Genomic DNA, 13,325 nt, shown 5'->3' with positions numbered 1-13,325 from the left:
CAGGAACAATGCTTTATCATCTAGTCCACCCCAATATTAGGCAAAAACCCCCAAAGTTACAATTTGGCCCACAAACCCCCATGCCCCAGCTCCTAGAGGTGACTTTTGGGGTATTTAACAATTGAGATCAGGCTGAGAAGGAAAAAAAAGGACTTAGCGTGAGAAAAGACAGGCTAGGGCTTACATAAACCTGAGAGCCACAGCAGTCAGCCATGCCTTTGCAACCTCAGAACAGCCCAAGGGGGCCAAGAAAGTCGACTATCTGTCTGGAGGTAAAATCAACAAGTGAAAGTGAAAGTTGCTCAGTTGTGTCTGACTCTTTGTGACCCCATGGACTATACAGTCCATGGAAATCTCCAGGCCAGAATACTGGAGTGGGTAGCCTTTCCCTTCTTCTCCAGGGGATCTTCCCAACCCAGGGATCCAACCCAGGTCTCCCACGTTGCAGGCAGATTCTTAACCAGTGGAACCACAGGGGACAAGGGGAAGGCTAAAAATGCAAGTCAACTGGCTACTGGGCCTGAGATTGCCAGAAAGAGCCCCCCTGGCAATGCCCAGCCTGCAAACAGAGGGGAACTCCCCAAGGGAGAGGGGGAAACCGGCTCCCGAGATGGTCATGCTCGGTGACTGAGACAGCCCAGGAATTTTAGTCTATCTCCACTGAGGAGCCCCAGCCAGTCCTTGATGTGGCAGGCAAGAAAATGGATTTTTCAGCTGATACAGAAACCACTCTGTCTTAATTTCTCACACAAGACCTCTTTCCTCCAAAAGCTGTACTATGACTGGTGTTGGCGGAAAGCCTCACACCCATTACTTCACTGGCGCTCTCACTTGCCCATTGGAGCAGTGGTTGATTTCACTGCCTTTTTAGTTATGCATGAGTGTCCCAACCGCCTGGTGGAGCAGGATCTCCTGAGCTCCCTAACCAGGCTATACTCTGGTTAGGAGACCCCCAACAGCCCACTCATCTGGACCCTGACAATGAAGACAAGCCAGAAGAACAAAATCCTATTCCAAATCACATTCTGCAGGCAGTGAGCTCTCCTGGGTGGGACCGAGGGGTCCCTGGGAAAGCCAGAAACACCAAACCCGTAAAAATGAGCCTTAAGCCATAAGTAACTTACCCTAACAAGAGACAGTGCCCCATCAACCTAGAAGCAAAAAGGGGGTTATAATCCCCCGAGATAAATTCTTAATGCATGGAATCTTGGTACCCTGCCAGTCCCCATACAAAACCTCTGTTCTGCCAGTTGTTAAGCCAAACAAGCAATACAGGATGATACAAGACCTTAAGGTAGCAAACGATGCTGTGATCCCTATACATCCCCTCCTGGCCAATCCTTTTGACATACTTTCTCAGGTCCGTGAAAACGCTCAATGGTTTACCATGCTCGACCTCAAGGATGCCTTCTTCTGCATCCCAGTTCAGCCCTCATCACAGTATCTGTTTGCATTTGAGTGGATTAACCCTGACTTAGGCAAAATGCAACAATATACGTGGACGGTATTGCCTCAGGGGTTTCAGGATAGCCCACACTTGTTCGCAGAGGCCCTAGGAAAGGAACTAACGGAAGTATACATAAAAGGAGGTGCTATTCTACAATATATAGATGACATACTAACATGTAGCCGCCCAAGAGAGGCCTCAGATCAAAGCACCATTGAGGTCCTTATTTTCCTTGAAACCCAGGATTACAGAGTCTCTCAGAGAAGAGCACAAATTTCAAAGCAACAGGTTAAATACCTGGGATATATTATAAACCCTGGGAGTAGACAGCTATCTCAGACAGAAAACTAGCTATACCGGGCCTAGACTAAGAAACATCTCTGTACTTTTGGGGCATGGCAAGATTTTGCAGAATTCAGATTCTAGGACTTGGGCTAACGGCCATGCCCCTATATGAAGCCACTAAAGGCCCTGCTTCCAAGCCTTTGCTCTGGAACAGGGAACAGGAAAAGGTTTTTAATGATATCAAGCAGGCCCTCCCTCACCAAAGCCCCTGCTCTGGGTCCCCCCAGTTTAAACAAGCCATTCATCTTGTATGGAGCTGAAAAACAAGGGACACCTCTGGGGGTTCCTAGTACAAAAGCTGGAGGAAGTTCCTCAGCCCACAGGCTATTTCTTCAAGCAAATAGGTTCCATGGCTTGACGCTGGCCTGGCCTCCTCCGGGCAGCAGATGCCACCACTCTGTTAGCGGAAGGAGCAACCAAGCTTACCTTTGGACAGCCACTAGAAGTCCAGACCCCCCCTCCCCTGCAAGTGCAAAGCTTGATTCTGGAGATCAAAGGCCACCACTGGCTAACAGGAGGCTGAATACTAAGTACAGGCTTTACTTCTTGATTCTCTAGCAGTGACTCTTAAAACTTGCCACACCCTGAAACCAGCTACACCAATGTCTGCTGTAGAACCAGAACTTTACATTCTTGCCTCAAAACCCTGGAGCAGGTCTATTCCTGTAGGTCTGTTCTAACAGATCAAGCCATAGAAAACCCTGAGGAAGAACAGTTTACTGACGGCAGTAGTTTTATTAAAGATGGTGTCAGTGAAACTGTTTGGTGTCATTTGGGGGGCTCTGATGAGCCCTGGTACACAGTTCTTTATGTCTCAGTGCAGTAAAGAATTCAGCAAGAGGCAAAGTGACAGATAAGAAGTGGTTTATTAGAATAGGATGCATGTGAGGCTTACAGGCACGTAGGCAAGAGATGCTGTGCCCCGAGAACTTTCTGAGCTACAATTTTATAATCAAAGGAAAAGTGGAGAGGGGAAGAAGAACGCCTTTGCCTTTCTTGAGTAGATGTCATGCTTCCATCATCATCTCCTCCTCCAGGTTGAGCAGGGGAGTTTTCTTGTCCCTTCATAGTCAAGCTAGGTCTACAAATGATCCTTTCTTATGTATGCAGAGAGCATGTCGTAGGGATCATTAACTTACTGAGCTCACTGGGCACGACGTGGGTCTTACATCACGTTGTTTTATTGTTTGGGGGCATGTCTCCAGCTTCTGTTGCATGGTTTGGTTGCTAAGCAAGCCTACCTGATTTTGTGGTTAAGCAAACCTTCTCTCTTGAGTAATCATTAACAAATAGGGGTCTCCTACATTTTTTCTATTTATAATCCCCTAGTGGGATTAACTATTTAATTATTTACTTTGTCCCTTTACTCTGTCCCTCTCATCAGGAGGGCAGACTATGCTATTGTGAGCACCCACAGTGTCATAGAAGCAAAACCTTTGCCACTCAACCCATCAGCCCCAAAGGCTGAACTGATAGCTCTAATCAGAGCCTTAACTCTAAGGGAAAGAAAAGTTATAAATAGATATACAGACTCAAAATATGCCTTCCTTGTTTTACATGCCTATGCAGCTTTCTGGAAAGGAGGACTTTTAAATGCAAGAAACTCCCCTATAAAATATGGGGCTGAGACTTGGCGCCTCATACAAACAGCCCAAAAGGCAAAACAAGTGGCAGTCATCCACTGCCACAGGCACCAAAGGGAAATTCCCAAGTTATCCAGGGAAAAACAGAGCAGATCAGGAAGCTAAGAAAGCTGCCCTATTGTCTATAAGAGAAATGACATTAATCCCACCCCTGATCACTTCTAACATTGTATCCAGGTACTCGACTCCTGAAGTGACCTGGGCACAGGACCAAAGGGGAACTAAGGGAGAGGATGGTTCGTGGCACATAGATCAGAAATTACTTGTAACTCTTTCTGAACAATGGAAAATCGTTCAAGGGTTGCATAATTCTCTCTACCTGGGAGAAATGCAATGTCTACAGTTGTTTTCTAGCTTTTTATAGAAAAGGACTCTCAGATACAATAACAAGGGTTCCTCGAGCCTGTGCCCTCTGTGCCACTCAAGCCTCCTTCCCCTCTTGCTAGCCCAGTCTGGCAACCGGGACTTAGCCAGGAGAGGAGTGAAAAATAGATTTTACCCAGATGCCTTCTTTCCAGCGTTTCAAATACTTACTCATCTTTTCAAAAATATATATTTATTTATTGTATTTCTGGCTGCACTGAGCTTCAGTCGCAGCACTTGGGATCTCTGTTGCGGTACGCAGGCTTCTCTCGAACTGTGGCACGTGGGCTCAGTAGTTGTGCTCAGGCTCCAGAGCGCTGGGCTCTGTAGTTCATGGCACACAGGCTTAGTTGCCCCATGGCATATGGGATCTTGGTTCCCTGACCAGGGATCGAACCTGTGTCCCTTGCATTGGAAAGCAGATTTTTAATCACTGGACTACCAGGGAAGTCCCCTTACTAGTCTTTATAGATATTTTTTACTGGATGGATAGAGGCCTTCCCCACTAGGGCAGAAAAGGCAATTGAAGTGGCCACAGTGCTTTTATGAGAAATCATTTCCAGGTTCGGGTTGCCCTGCCATCCCCAGAGTAACAATGGCTGTTCATCTGTAGCAAAGGTTACCCAACAGCTATCTTAGGCCTTAGGTATCAAATACCACCTGCACTCACCCTGGAGACTTGGGTCCTCCAGAAAAGTAGTGCAGGCTCATCAGACTCTAAAGAAAACCTTAAGGAAATTCTGTCAGGAAACATCAGAGCGGTGGTATCGCCTGCTGCCGATACATCTCTTAACGGTCAGGATGACTCCTAAGACAGCTACCAAGGTAAGCCCTTTAGAAATGTCTTATGGAAGACCCTCCCTCACTCTAAACATGTTAACTGACCCAGAAACCCAAGCCCACCTCCAGTGTTACTAACTCAGGCCAGGTTCAGTAGGTCATACAAGAAAATGGAAACAGAGGCCAGCCCCCTCCAGGTAACAGCCCCAGTTTACTCCACTGTAAACTCAGGAGACTGAGTATTCATAAAGTCCTGGAAAAATGAACCCCTACAAGCTACTTCCAAAATTAAAGAGTCCTCGTCAAGTCCTGCTGAGCACTCCTACAGTGGTCAAACGCCAGGGAGCCATTAGTTGGGTCCACCTGTCCAGAATTAAACCTGTCTCCGGGAGTTTCCCTGGTGGCTCAGTGGTAAAGAATCACCTGCCAATGCAGGAGACACAGGTTCCGTCCCTGGCCTGGGAAGATCCCACATGCCACGGGGCAACAAAGCCCATGCGCCACAACTACTGAGCCCGGAATGGGTGAAGCCTGTGCACACTAGAGCCCAGTCTCTGCAACAAAAACAGTCACCACGATGAGTGGCCCCAGCTCACCACAACTAGGGAAAGCCCGCATGCAGCAGTGAAAACCGAGAGCAGTCTAAATAAATGCATTTTTTTAAAGAAAGAAAATGATTGATTTTGTTTAATGTCTCATAAAGGGTTCATGGGTAGTATGCACATTACTGGGAACAAATGATTTAGATAGATGCAAGTGGGATAAAACTTATAATTATCCCCCAAAATCCTTTGGTAACTTAAAACCTTAGAGTTCTCCTCAGTTAAATGATGGGAATTCACTGAACAGTCTAGATAATCTCCAAATAATGGAAGATACTGAAGCATCACGTGCTAAACAAATCTGAAGTTTACCTACTTTTGTCTGATTACAGAAAAACTAAAGATGTTTAGGTCCATTAAAAACACATATTATACCACATTGAAAAAAATTATGAGGAAATGAATGTTTCTAGAAACTATGAAATGTATTCATAAGTATGCCAATCAAAAAGCAAACAGTTCACACTTGCTTACTTTTTAATTGTCACTAGAAAAAGTTTCTGAATCGAGTTCCAATAATTCTAAATATTTGATGTAATCGAAACCAGTAAAACAAATAGAAAAAGATATTCATACGCAAGGAAATTTTTTTTAAAAAGATACAAGAAATGTAAATGAATGTTGCTAAGGGAATAGAGAGTTGGACCATAAAAAAGGCTGAGCGCTGAAGAATTTATGCTTTCAAATTGTGGTGCTGGAGAAGACTCTTGAGAGTCTCTCAGACAGCAAGGAGATCAGACCAGCCAATCTTAAAGGAAATCAACCCTGAATATTCATTGGATGGATTGATGCTGAAGTTGAAACTCCAATACTTTGGCTACCTGATGCGAAGAGTCGACTCACTTGAAAAGACCCTGATGCTGGGAAAGACTGAAGGCAAAAGGAAAAGGGAGTGGCAGAGGATGAGGTGGTTAAATAGCGTCATTGGCTCACTAGACATGCATTTGAGCAAACTCTGGGAGATAGTGGAAGACAGAGGAGCCTGGCGTGCTGCAGTCCATGGGTTGCAAAGAGTTGGACACAGCTACTGAACAACAACAAAAAGAAAAGAGAGGTCCTAAAGAGAGGTTTAAAAAAAGAGAGGGAGGGACTTTCCAAGTGGTCCAGTTGTTGAGAGTCTGCCTGCCAATACAAGGGACATGGGATCGATCCCTGGTCCAGGAATATCTCACATGCTGCAGGGCAACTAAGCCCACAAGTAGCAACTACTGAAATCTGAACACCCTAGAGCCTGTGTTCCACAAGAAAAGCCACTGCAATGAGAAAACCATACACTACAACTAGAGAAAGCCCCCACGCAGAAATGAAACCAAGACCCAGCACAGCCAAAAGTAAATAAATAAGGTGCTTAAAAGGAAAAAAGAGAAGGAAAGCATAGGACAAAATCTGAATGGAAAAGGGGAAGTTTAAGAGGGTTTAGGAGAAATGAACCCTGAGAAAAGTCTTGTGTATGGTCAGGACTGGCTAAGATTGAAATGAATTTAAGTGAATAAATATTAAAAGCTGGTACAAAATTAGAATTTGTTTTTTTTCTCCATGTTGAAAAGACAAAAGTCCGCTTTGATAAGGAAATTGTAATAGGTTTTTCTTTACTTCTGAGTAGTCTGTCTAAAAAGCAGAGATTTTCATGTTTCATCCAAATAATTTCCTGTGTTGTTTTATCAGGTTTTTGATTACTTACACTGAATCTTTTCCATCTTATCAGAGCAAAGGAGTTGGGTTGTTTTTTTTTAAACAATTATTAAATTTTCTGTATTTGCCTGTAAAGTCTGTGTCACTTTGGTTAAGTGAATAACTAAGCATTGTTTCATAGTGACTTATGATCCTATTTGAACAAGTGTTTTAAAACCTTCTGATATCTTTGATAAACTTTCTCAAATCAAATTCTAAATGAAGTCTTTCTGACCTCTAGCCAATTTTGGGATTCTTCAGAGGGTCCCTTAAACATGTCAAAGAAAGATATTAAGCTGATAAGGCTTGATTGGCATGCTACATTACATGGGACGCATTGTCAAGTGAGTGATGATAAACTATCTTAGGTTATATTGCATTGATGAATACATATGTTCTAAAAAAATGATGTGAAATTCCTAAAAATCTGATATATCCTGATAAAATGCTATCAGTCATAATTTTAGTTATCATCTTAAAGTGTTGTATGTCATAGAAATAACCAAATTTCCTTGTCAATTGCATTGTAATCACATCTTTAACCATGCCATTTTTTTTTTTGTCATTTACAGACAGTTATTACTGATGTTTCCGCAAAGATGCTTCATCTTCAAGAAGACTCATAGAAAGGACTTTTTGACAAGTATATGTTTCTGATAAATTTCAGATCATACCATTGAACTAGGTAAGATTACAGAACTGTAATGGCAAACCTGATAGCTTCATAAAACTGCTAAACAAATGATCAATGCTAATTAGTTACATAAGATCTAATGAACTCATGAATATGATTATAATTTTTATGACATTTTGTCTGAAATGTTATATGTTTTTTTTTTTAATGTTTGCTTTCCAGAAACAAGAAAACCTTTCCTCTTACACTCAAAAGCATTTCCTCTTACACTCACTATGAATCACAGCAATTTGGTAAATTATACCTTTGCTAGCAAAATTGAAACATTTATCTCTCTCCCTACTGGATCCCTCCAGAATTTGGAAGCTTTTAGTAAGCATTCTTTCTCATTTTTATGGCAATACAGTTATTTATATAAGTTTACTAAGAATCTGGTCTCTTTGTAACAGGACACATTTAGAAAGATTAGTTGTATTGCCCTGGCTTTGACTACAATGTCTTATTGGAGAATGTGCATAGAATCAGATTTGAACAGACAGCTTTAGGAACTGAAACTGACAACGGAGCCATAAAGCTCCTTAGAAAAGCAGCCTGCTTCCTCGCTCACACTGTTTCCAACAGCCTTGTCAGGTGAGTAAGGAAGGTCACTTTCTGGCGGCCTGTCAACCTCAGGATATTTTGTGGGCCTTCAAGAAGAGAGGAATTTACCTGAATGTAGGTATTACAGATGAGCCTGATGACAAGTCCTTAACATGGCTTCCTTGCCTCAAGAGACTATTTAAAAAATTTAATCTGGAGATTTTTATGAAAAGTTCCACCAATGCAGACTTAAAATAGCCTCTATGGTCAATTGATGTTCTTGCTGAACTTATGTAAATAATCAGGCCAAGTTTAACAAAACTAAACTTACTTTGAAAACAAATGAAGGTCAATTTGGTTATCTTTGGTAGGAATGAGGGTGGCCTTAGAGAAAAAAAATTATGCTTCAATAGAAACTATAATATCATATATATATATACACACACAAGTCAACAGCAAAAAAAATCTGATTAAAAAATGGGCAGAGGTATCTGAAGATGTTTTTCCAAAGAAGACATACCGATGACCAACAGGTACATGGAAAGATGCTCAACATCACTAATAATCAGGGGAATGCAAATTAAAATCACAATGAGATATCACCTAACACCTATCAGAATGGATATTATCAAAAAGACTAGAAATAACAAGTGTTTGCAAGGATGTGGAAAAAAGGGAACCCTGTACATTGTTGGTGGTATGTAAATTGGTGCAGCCACTATGGGAAAAAACATGCAGATTAAAAACAGAACTATCATATGACCTAGAAATTCCACTTCTGGGTAAAAACACAAACTTAAAAAGATATAGCTATATCCCCATGTTCACTGCAGCATTATTTGTAATAGCCAAGATGTGGGAACAACCTAAGTGTCCCTCAAAGGATGAATAAAAATGTGACATATATACACACATGTACAGCTATATATAGAGAGAATAGGATATTATTTAGCCATAAAAAGAAAGAAATCCTACCGTTTGTGACAAAATGAATGGACTGTAAAAGCATTATGCTATGTGAAATAAGTCAAAAACAAATAAAATGCTCTCACTTGCATGTAGGATTCAAACAAACAAGCCCAGAAAATGAACAAAAAACTGCCCCCAAACCCAAGCAGATCAAGCTCATGGATATAGAGAACAGATTAGTAGTTGCCAGAGGTGAGAGGTAGGCAAAATGGGTGAAGGTGGTCAAAAGGTACTGCTTCTCGTTATAAAACAAATGTTTTACAGACATAATGTACAGCGCAGGGACTACAGTTAATAATACTGTATTGTTTGAGGAACTTTCCTGATGGTCCAGTGGTTAAGAATATGCCTTGCCGTGCGGGAGTCATGGGTTCGCTCCCTGGTCAAGGAATTAAGATCCCACATGCCGAAGAGCAGCTAAGGCCAAGAGCTGCGACTGCTGAACCTTCACACCTCAATTAGAGAGTCCATGTGCGGCAACGAAGATTCCACATGCCGCCAACAAGACCTGATGCAGTCAAATAAAAGAAATAAAAATTGTAAGAAATACTGCCTTTGTTGAGAATTGCTAAGAAAGTAGATCTTTACAGTTCTCATCACAAGGGAAAGAAAAAAAGAAACTAGGTGTAGTGACAGATGTTAACTAGATTTATTGGGGCAGTCATTTCACAATATATACAAATATAGGATCCTTGTACACTTGAAACTAATATAATACTATATGTCAATTATATCTCAAAAAAGAATGGACAAAGTTCTAAGGTAGAATTGCACTATTCAAATAGCTATTGGATATATATAGATACAGATTGTTTCCCAGATAAAAGATTTTAAATTGTGCTTTCCTTGCTAATTGTTTTACAGTCAGACTGTAAATCCTTGACTTTTAAAGAGTTTGCACATTCCACTGACTATGAGTTTTTCCAGTTGGAACTCAGGTCGGTAAGTGAACACTAGGACAGTCCTTTGGATTCTCCCAAAGTTCTGAACTACTGTCAAAAGCACAGGGAAGGAATCTAAGGTGAGTGAACTTAGGAAAAGAAGGTCTGAAAACTCGCAGCCAGGTCCAGAACAAGATTTAAGTGGTGAAGGAAGAGCCAGAATCTGTCTGAAGGTTTGATCTTGCTGCTGACTCAGAGGAAAGTGACACTGACGGCAAGATACCAAGAGGGTATGGGGATACAGATTTATACTGCAGGGCTGCTGCTGCTGCTGCTGCTGCTGCTGCTAAGTTGCTTCAGTCATGTCTGATTCTGTGTGACCCCATAGACGGCAGCCCCCAACCAGGCTACCAAGTCCCTGGGATTCTCCAGGCAAGAGCACTGGAGTGGGTTGCCATTTCCTTCTCCAAATACTGCAGGGCTAAACATGTCTTTATAAACCATTACAGGGCCAGGGAACCAAATACAGACCAAATGTAAGATGATAAGATGCAGATGGTATTATCATCTTCAGATTGCAAACATCGTTCCAACTGGAGAAAGCACAGTTTGAAAGTGAAGGTCACGGGGCTTCCCTGGTGGCTCAGTGGTAAAGAATCCGCTTCCCAGTGAAGGAGACACGGGTTCAATCCCTGGTCTGGGAAGATCCCATATCCTAACAACTAAGCCTGTGTGCCACAACTATTGAGCCTGGGCTCCAGAGCCTGAGAGTGGCAACTACTGAGTCCACATGTTGCAACTATTGAAGCCTGAGTGTTCTAGAGCTTCTGCTCTGCAGCTAGAGAAGTCACTGCGATGCAAAGCCCGTTACCGGAGCTATAGAGTTAACCCTGCTCGCCACAGCTACAGAAAAGCTGGTGCAGCAACAAGGACCCAGCACAGCCAAAAATAACTAACTAAATAATTTTTTCAAAAAAAGAAAGTGAAGGTCAGGTCTTCCCTGGTGGTCTAGTAGCTAAGACTCTGCGATTCTACTGCAGGAGATGTGGGTTCCATTCCTGGTTGGGGAACTAAGATCCCATATGCCCTGCTGCTGCTGCTGCCGCTAAGTCGCTTCAGTCGTGTCCACCTCTGTGCGACCCCATAGACGGCAGCCCACCAGGCTCCTGGGATTCTCCAGGCAAGAACACTGGAGTGGGTTGCCATTTCCTTCTCCAATGCAGGAAAGTGAAAAGTGAAAGTGAAGTTGCTCAGTCGTGTCCGACTCTTAGCAACCCCATGGACTGCAGCCTACCAGGCTCCTCCGCCCATGGGATTTTCCAGGCAAGAGTACTGGAGTGGGTTGCCATTGCCTTCTCCACCATATACCATGCGGTGTAGCAAAAAAAAGGAAAGAAAAGAAAGGGAAAGTCAAGAGTTTTAGCAGAAACTTAAGAAACAAGTTTTATGGAAAAATAAAATAACATGAAACCTCCTAGGAAATTAACTGTAAGAGGAAATTGACTGCAGTGAGGTAAAACTTAAGCCATGTGGTGGAAGGGCTGGATGCACAACGAGACAAAGATCTTCAAGAACTGGGGAAAAAATGGTGTTAAGACAGATTCACAGTATTTTCCCTGGGGCGGCAGGGGTGGGGGTAGCTTTATGATAATTGATTGAACACTCACTCTGTTGGGGAAAAAATGAAACAAAAAGAAATAAGTCTTAAGAAATGCTCACATGGACTAAAAATGAACTGACCCTCAACAAGGATCCCTGTGCCCAGATGTTCCAAACTCAGCATTTGAGCATTTGACAGAGGCCCAAGAAGAACAGGGGATCCGCTGCATTAACAGAACCCTGAAGCTTAATGCGGGCTTCCCAGGTGGCACTAATGATAAAGAACTCACCTCCCGATGCAGGAGACATGAGACTTGGGTTCGATCCCTGGGTTGGGAAGATCCCCTGGAGGAGGGCATGGTAACCCACTCCAGTATTCTTGCCTGGAGAATCCCCATGGACAGAGGAACCTGGCAGGCTATGGTCCATAGGGTCGCAAAGAGTCGGACACAACTGAGTGACTCAGCACATATGCACGCAGGAAGCTTAATGCATAACCTCCTGCACTTCTGTTTGGTGAAGGGGGTGTGCCAGTACTGGCCCATTTTACAGATTCAGAATTCAATGCTCAGAGAGCAGTAAGTAACTCTGAGGCCATGTGGCTGGTGTGGATCCACAGGACCTTCCCACGCATCACTGCCACCCTGCTGTCTTCAGTGATTTCTGTTAGCCTAGCAGCCCTTTGGGGCGACCTTGACCCAGGGAGCCTTCTGCAGGGCTCTGCAAGGTCTGCATTCAGACCTTCCTCTGAATGTTGCAGTGCTAGCAAATCCTGAAGGAGTGACTCTAACAAGCCTGTGGGCAGGTCCTGCCTCCACGCTCCAGAGAGAGAAAGAGATAGCCTGCGAATGAGCACGTTCCTCGGGCCCTGGCACCATGCCAGTCAAGGGGAGCAGGTGCCCTGATGAGCAGACGGGGCCCCACCAAGGGGATCGGTAACAAACTTCCACATCGGGACCCTGACTCTGGGCTAGCAAAGATCCCCCACTTTCTCAGAAGGCTTTAAGAGATGACCCTGAGAAATCTTCCCTTCTCCCAGTTCTGCCTGTCCCAAAGTAATCCCCAGTGACTCACTAGCACTCTCCTGTGACCTTTGGGCTCATCTGGATATCTAGAATGCTGTTACATTTATCCCCAAGCACAGGAGCCCAGTGATAAGCAACCGTGCTTTAGGCTGGACTCTTCCGTCTCAGGTAAGATCTCATCTGAGATAAGGGATTAGTGTCAGCCGAGGAGTTGGTGTCAGCGGGGAGGGCTGGGTCTGCCCCCGGCCCCGCTGAGCACAACCGCAGCCCCTTGGAGAGGAGAGGTCTCCGGGCCGCTTGATGTGCTTCCTTCCCTCTGGGGCCTCGGTTTCCTCAAGTGAGAGTAAGCAAGAATGCGAGATCAATGACATCTGCGCCCCTTTTCACTCTAAAGTCCTTCAACCTGAGATAGTCATACTGAGTGAAGTCAGAGAAAGACAAATATAATATCACTTATCTGTGGAATCTAAAAAAACTGAACCTCTTTAAGAAGAAGCCAGAGATGTAGAAAACAAACATTGTTACCAGGGGGAGAAAGGGGGAGGGATAAACTGGGAGATTGAGATTGACATATACACACTGTAATGTATAAAATAAACAACTAATAAGGCCCTACTGTATAGCACAGGGAACTCAGAACTCTGCAATGGCCTATATGGGGATCAAATCTAAAAAGAGTGGCTAAGTGGGGAAGGATGGGGTTGGGCAGATAGGTTTGCGATTGACAAGTGCATACCACTACATTTAAAATAGATGACCAACAAGGACCTGCTGTATAGCACAGAGA

Source organism: Budorcas taxicolor, chromosome 18, assembly GCF_023091745.1.
Source record: "Budorcas taxicolor isolate Tak-1 chromosome 18, Takin1.1, whole genome shotgun sequence".
NCBI lineage: Eukaryota > Metazoa > Chordata > Mammalia > Artiodactyla > Bovidae > Budorcas > Budorcas taxicolor.
The sequence above is the reverse complement of the archived record's forward strand: the minus strand, read 5'-3'. Positions refer to the sequence as shown.